The sequence below is a fragment of the Dioscorea cayenensis genome, chromosome 1 (assembly GCF_009730915.1).
Source record: "Dioscorea cayenensis subsp. rotundata cultivar TDr96_F1 chromosome 1, TDr96_F1_v2_PseudoChromosome.rev07_lg8_w22 25.fasta, whole genome shotgun sequence".
NCBI lineage: Eukaryota > Viridiplantae > Streptophyta > Magnoliopsida > Dioscoreales > Dioscoreaceae > Dioscorea > Dioscorea cayenensis.
In genome coordinates, this window is record NC_052471.1 from 26965810 (window position 1) to 26973438 (window position 7629).

The 7629-nt window shown below is 36.7% G+C and overlaps 1 non-coding gene across 1 annotated transcript; it reads left to right on the forward strand.

The window, feature by feature from the left end:
- Positions 1-1609: 1609 nt before the first annotated feature.
- Positions 1610-1716, forward strand: LOC120266434. Its single transcript, XR_005538174.1, has one exon. It is a non-coding gene; the product is annotated as a small nucleolar RNA R71 (small nucleolar RNA).
- The last annotated feature ends 5913 nt before the right edge of the window (positions 1717-7629 follow it).

Below are 7629 nucleotides of genomic sequence, written 5' to 3' on the forward strand. Positions count from 1 at the left end.
AACAAACCTTCATACGGATCTGGATTGGACATTTCCTGTATATATTCATCAACAATCTCATAAGTAGTGTCTAGAAAGTATAAAGTATCATCGAAATCAAGAGAATGCCGCATGGCTTCAGCAAGGCGGTATGTGAGCTTGTCATCTCTAACTCTCAATGTGAGTCCTCCGCCGTCCATATCAATCAATGCTTTGGAAGTCTGCAAGAACGGTCTCCCAAGTATCAAAGGTACATCTGCATCCTCGTCGATGTCTAGCACTACAAAGTCAACCGAAAAAATGTACTTGTCCACCTTGACAAGCACGTCTTCAATGATGCCTCTCGGATGACTCACTGGTCGGTCCGCTAGTTGTAAAGTCATCCGAGTAGGCCTAGGCTCGCCCAAGCCTAGCTTTTGAAAGAAGGTGTATGGCATAACGTTGATACTGACCCTTGAATCCGCTAATGCCATTTCCTCACCTAGATTGCCAATATTACAAGGAATGATGAAGCTTCCCGAGTCTTTCTTCTTGTTCGGCATGTTCTTTTGCAATACCGCCGAGCATGAAGCATCTAAAATCACTAAAGCACTTTCCTCCAACTTCCTCTTGTTAGTCAACAAGTCTTTCAAGAACTTCGCATACTTAGGCATTTGGGCCAATGCCTCAACAAAAGGGATATTGATGTGGAGTTGCTTGAACAAACTCAGGAACTTCTTATAATGTTCATCCCCTTGGTCATTTTTCAATCTAGAGGGATAAGGGATTCTTGGCTTGAAAGGTGGAGGTACCACCTCTTTCTCTTTGCTTGTTCCCTCTTCCACCTCTATAACCTCGGGTGCGTGTTCTTTTGGCTTCTCAAAGTGATTGCCTTCACATGCTCTGTAGGGTTGGTCTCTGTATTGCTCGGCAAGGTTCCATGTGGCCTTTCAGAGAGAGACTTCGCAATTTACCCCACCTGATTTTCAAGGTTATGCAAAAAAGCGGTGTGGTTCCGAAGTGTAGCCTCGACTGATTCAAACCTTGTATTTGCAGATTGCACAAATCTAGCCAAGTGCTTCTCTAAGTCAGTCATTCGGGTTTCCAAACCTAAGACTCTGTTTTCCACCTGAGGGGCTTGTTGTTGTTGTTGTTGGAAACCCGGTGGCCCCATGGCCTTTTGTGGACCCTGATTACTCCATGAGAAATTGGGATGATTCTTCCAACCCGAATTGTAGGTATTGTTATATGGGTTTCCTTGAGGTCTCATGCCATTACCTACAAAATCAACGTTCTCCACGGAAGAAACATCACCGATAGAGATCTGGCAATAGGAGGGAGCATGTCCTCCACCACACCCGTTGCAATTAGTCACGGCCGTCACTCTCTTTGAAGTTAGAAGATCTAACTTCTTACTCAAACTCTCCACTTGAGCGGCCAATGAAGTTACCACATCTGTTTCATGGAGACCGGCCACTTTTTTCTTCTCCCTAGCGTTCCATTGGTAGCTGTTTAACTCCATTTCTTCAATTAACTGACGGGCCTCATCGGGGGTCTTGCTACCTAAGGTGTCTCCTGCTGCCGCATCCAAGAGTTGCCTTGTACTCGGATTCAAACCGTTGTAAAAGTCTGAACAATCATCCACTCCGGAAATCCGTGTCGCGGGCACTTTCTCAGGAGTTCCTTGAACCTTTCCCATGTCTCAAATAGAGACTCCAATTCCAACTGAACAAAGGATGAGATCTCATTCCTAAGCTTTGCAGATTTTTCCAGGAGGGAAATAACGGGCAAGAAAAGCTTCTACCATTTCCTCCCATGTGGTAATCGATGCTCTAGGTAATGAGTGTAGCCACTGCTTCACTCTCCCCTTTAGGGAAAATGGGAAGGCTCTTAACTTGATAGCATCATCCGTTACTCCATTTATCTTTAGCATATCACACACCTCGAGAAAACTCTCTACATGACTTTGGATCCTCATCGGCCAAACCGTTGAACTGTGCGGATTGCTACAACATGTGAATGAATGCCGGGTTCAGCTCAAAGTTCTGAGCTGTGATCGGGGGATGCACAATGCTCGATTGTGTTACCAACACTGAAGGTTTGGCATAATCAGATAATGTCCGCTGTTGCTCGTTCTGTTCTGCCATGTTTCCAGATCCTTCCACTTCCAAATCAACTAAATTAGACTGTTCTTGCACAGGCTCTTTCCCTTTTCTTCTAAGTGTACGTTCAAGCTCAGGATCTCCTTCAACCAATATTGAGGGATTCCCTCGGGTCATAACCTGGAGCTGCACCAAAAAAGAAAGAAAAAGAAATCAGAACGATGATAAAATAAGAAGATAGGAAATAGAATGTATGGTGAAATAGCTAAGATAACAAAGTGCAAAGTATCTCTAAACGCCTATTCCCCGGAAACGGCGCCAAAAACTTGACAAGGTACCCTTGCGTATATCCCGCAATTACACGGGTTTGTAGAAGTAATAATCCCGAATGAGCAAGTATCGAATCCACAGGGAATACAGAATAAAAACACTTAATCCGATTCTTAGCTATGTGAAAGATCAGTAGTGATAAGTGTGAAAATGATTCAATTCTCAAAAGTAAAAATAACAAGTGGAGGTAAGGCAATCGATAAAGATGGGGTACTCGGATAATGCTCCACCTAAGATAATTGTTTCAAGTGCAAGAATCCTCTATTAGGCTTCCTAATCGATGCAATGGTGAGTCGTGGAAATCCTTAATTACACAGTCCCAAATCTAAGGTCAACTATGCCTAACTCTATACATGTCCCGGAGGAGAGATTAGATAACCTCTCAACCTCGAACTCGAATAGAGTTGCAAAGAGCTCTAGGGATTCCAAGTGATAAATCTCTTTCTAATTATAGACCTAACCCTTTGGTCCAGGTGGAAGGTCCTTAACCACAATTAAGCCCTAGATACTAAGATCACCACAACGCTTCACTCCATTGCACGCAGTAACTAAGCCCCAGCGGAGAGTCATCCCTTAGACCATTCACTCTATTATGGCCGCAAAGAACTCGAGGAACGGAGGTAGAATCTATCACGTTGGAGGCGAAAGGGGACGCTCCTGTACCTCTTGACTCACCCTCTCAACCCTCTCCAACCTAGCTTTGTCTAACGCTCGGGGTGTGTCACTCACTCACAAGGTTACCAACAAGAACTCTCAGCCCTAGTGTCACTCAAGGGAAATGTTCATACAATCAAGCATTCAAGGTTGGAACTCACAATAAACATCAATTAATTAAAAGCATAATAATAGAGATTCAATGAAACAAATACATCCTAAGGTTCACAAATACCCAAGTATCTACTAGGGGTTTAGCTCTCTATGGAGCTAAGTACAATCAAAGAAATAGAATGTCAAAGTAATGAATGCATAAAGAAACCCCCTCGATGGTCGTGCCGATAATCTTGTGGAAAGTCCTCTTCTCGTCGTCCAAGTATTCCCTCGTCCGATATAGGATACGCCTCGATGAAAGCTCCCCTACCAACCTTCTTCCTAATGAATGACGATGTCGGAGCCATAGAACCTCTCCAAAACCTTAGCCAATACGCCTCAAAACCCTAGCCGAAGCCCTCTCTCAAGTTGGGGAAAAGATGGAGAAAAGAATGCTGAAATCGGGGCTGAATTGGCTTTCAATAGGGCTAGAGTCAGGCGACTACACGGGCCTGTGGATTTTTCACACGCCCATGTGGAATTTCCACACAGGCTTGGATAATTTCCACACGCCCGTGTGGATTCTCGGAATTCCTGTTTTCTCGGTCGGCTGTGAACAGTGCTGCTACAGTTCTATGTGCATAAGTCGGAATGCTCGAGTGTGACTGCCCTTGTGTCTCTCCAAATGGATGTTCCAACTAGAATACGAGGAGGTTGGCACACAGTCTAGCATCTCACACTCGACCTATGTCTTCGGGTTTGAACCTTAGCAAGATATCCTCCAAAATCGCTGCATTACGATCCACATTGGCTTATTTCCTTCATACTCGGGCTCACAAGCCTACCTGCACGAAAGTAACATAAAAACACACAAATTAGTATAAAACCCAAGGAAAGTAATGCTCAACATACGAAATGAACGCTTTGCATTCATATCGCACAAGCACTTATCAATGCTGAAGTTGATTATGGTTTGAAAATTTTTAAATGTTTGAGGAGAAATCACAAAAAATTATGGGTTTTAGTTGAGTCTTGAGGCGATGATGGTCTTGCATTGAGTTAAGCAAAACTCTAGGTTTAACAATGATAACTATGATACCATTCTACCAAAGGAACAATAGCATTAGTTGTTGTGAAGCATTGAGCACTTGAATGAACATACTGAAAAATAAATTAGTAAACTTAGTTTTATATTTAATGATGAAAACTTTATATGTGAATATATATTTTAAGATACTAACCCTACTGTATTATATTATTATCATGCTCTATCATATTTAAACATACTTGCAATATTAGTTCAGGCTATCTTTCTAGTCAATAATTATATTCTCCTTGATCTAATCTCCAATCCCTTGAAATCCTTTAATAAGCTCTATTTCTATGAATTAGATATTCCTTTATGTAAGTAGTTAGAAAAAATTTGTATGGCTAGTAGAAAAAATAGGTTGTAGAAAATTTTTGGGGTATTACTATAAGGAATAGTTTAAAGGAATGATGGAAAAAGAAAAGGAGCCGGACAAGGGAGCTCTTTTTGTAGAGCGTAAAAGGTATAATGTAGATTGTATTAGAGTTGATACTTGGGATCAACTGATTGATATTTTCTGGAATACTAAAGCCTGGAAAAATCAATCTTAGAAAGACAATTAAAATTAAGACTTAGAGAAATATGGAAACATTACCAAGTATGCAGGTGGATCAATTCCTTTTATGCTTCATGTAGAGAATATGACATATTTATATTTCTCTTACTTGTATGTATCACGAATAACTTATTCCAAAATTTTGTATAAGCAAAACAATTGAAAAGAAAACCAACATGCAGAGAGGGGTTTAATCTTATTGACAAATGTGAGCATGGTCATGGCAATTATGTTAATAATATGTCAAAATTTTTTAATGTACATGATTTTTATTTCAAAATTGTTTCCTACTTATCAATATTAAATATATGTGATTATTATACTTATAATTTTTTTTTTCTTTTGTTATGTTATCTGGCTCTAAAATGTATAAACTTGTAGGAATCTTATACTTTATCAATGTGTAAAAAAATGGTTTTGATGTATCTTACTTCTTGAGTTTGACTCACAAGCTTGGTGTGATGCAATTGGTGGGATGGGAACTATAGGTACTCATGTATAAAGCTTTGGAACCTTGCTATATACAAGAACTTCATTTTCCTTTTTTTGTTTGTACTGCAAAAACATCCCACCCAGCCTGTAGGCTAATAGCTAAACATCCAACTTTATTGACTAAAGTTTGATCATCTATAAGAAAAATGATAGTTATAAAGGATAAACTATGAAGCTTAGAGGAGTCAAATCAAAACTTAATACAAACTATAGATGAAATCAATCCATATGTTTCAAATTACTAAGATGCCAAATCCTATAATGTTTGCTGGAAATGCTTTTATTGGACTATCTCCGCTTGGATGCAATGATGGACACTAAGGAGAAGAAAGCACTAATTTTTGTGAAGATCGAATGTGACAGAGTGATTCATAGAACTTACATTATTTTATTACTTTCCAATTTACATTTTGTTCTCTTATTTATGTTATTGGAAATGTATAAACTTTGCTTGCTTTCAAGACATTGCATTTCTTAAAACATATAAATGTTTTTTAATGGATGTTTGATGTATTGTTATTTGATAATGAATAATTGATCTTGGACTTCATAATGAGCATTTCAATTGATATTTAATTACACATATTAAGAAAATAACAATTATTAATAGAATAAATAAAAAATTAAAATATCAATGGTGAAATTTCATTGCTTATTAGTAATAGAATCCTGTATGTAATAAGACATTTCGAAGATAGAATTCCGTGGGTGATAAAGAACTTTAGAGACAAAATTCTATAGGTAATAAAGACTTCGTAGGTGGAATTTTGTCTCTATTGTATCCATTGGTGAAGCAATGTTTTAATTTCAATTTATTTAATTAATTTATTACATATTTTTGACAGAATTTCACGTTAGAGACAGAAGGCCATAGGTGATGAAGAATTTTAGAGACAAAATTCTATGGGTAATAAAGTTTTTGAGATATTATTCCGTCATTGTTAGATCCATTGACTATTGAATATTTAAATTAAAATTTATTTTATTAAAATTTAAACTATATTTCTAATAGAATTTCATAGTAAGAATTCCATGGTTATATTTTTAGAGAAGGAATGATCCATTATTGACGAAAAACTTTTAGAGATAGAATTCGATGAGTAATAAAATGTTTTTGAGTTGGGAATCCATTATTGTTAGATCCATTAGCTACAAATTATTTAAATTTCAATTTTATTTAATTAATTCTTATAATATTCTTATGATAGGATTTCATATCAGAGATGGAATTTCATTAGTAAAAAAGGCATTCTAATGAAGAAATATTCTTTAATAGAGGTAAAATTTTGTCTTTGATTCCCTTTTTTTATTATAGTGTAAGAATGAAAAGTTTGGCCACAAATTTACAAAATTTGGGTATTTAGTAAATTAATGTTAAAAAGGTAAGGTTACCGAAATTTTGCTACGAATCTATTCCATCGTTATTTGTAAACATTGGCAAGGGAATAGTGTCGGATTAGTAACAGAATAAAATTATGAAAGATCAATTTGTTTTTAATACATTACCAATAGAATTGTACAATATAGCAACAAAAGTTAAAAAAATAGCAATGGAAGCATAGAAATGGAATAAGTGGATTGCTATTCTGTTGTTAAAGCTTACGCGCCCGACATTTCCAGTGAATTTCCTTTTGCCAATAAAATTGCTACAGAAATATTCTGTCATAATTTGTAACCATTGGCAACGGATTCAGCATCAGATTATCAATGGAATAAATTCTAAAAGATCAACTTGTTTTTATTACATTACCAACTGAATTATACAATATAGCAATGGAATTTAAATGAACAGCAATAGAAACATAGCAATGAAATAAGACGATTGCAATTCCGTTGCTAAAGCTTACATGCCCTAAATTTCCTGCGAATTTTTTTCCCCAATAAATTACTACAGAAATATTCCGTCGTTGCAAAATATATTGTTTAGTAGAAAATATATTGTTCAATAATTTTATCGCAGTTTTATTTGGAAGCTAGAAAGTTTTATTGTTTTGATACCGGATGATGAATTTCCTTGATATATGAGTTGGAGTCTTTCATCACATATATTTAAATCAAATTCTTCTCTGTCCCTGTCTCATTTACCATTTAAAGCATACTTACAAATGCCACTTTTGTCATCCAATTTACAAGATTAGGTTTAGCTATTTATTGAAGTAGGTGGGTAGTTAATGATCAAGCCTCCAGCACAGCAGCTGTTTGATTCAATCCACCATGCTTCTCAACCATTATGCTGCTTTCCAAATATAGCATAATTAAAAATATATAATTCTGAAATACACAAAGAAGCATCTATCCATAATTTAAAAATAATATAATTCCGAAATATAATTGCAGGAATTTGGATATTTTTACTA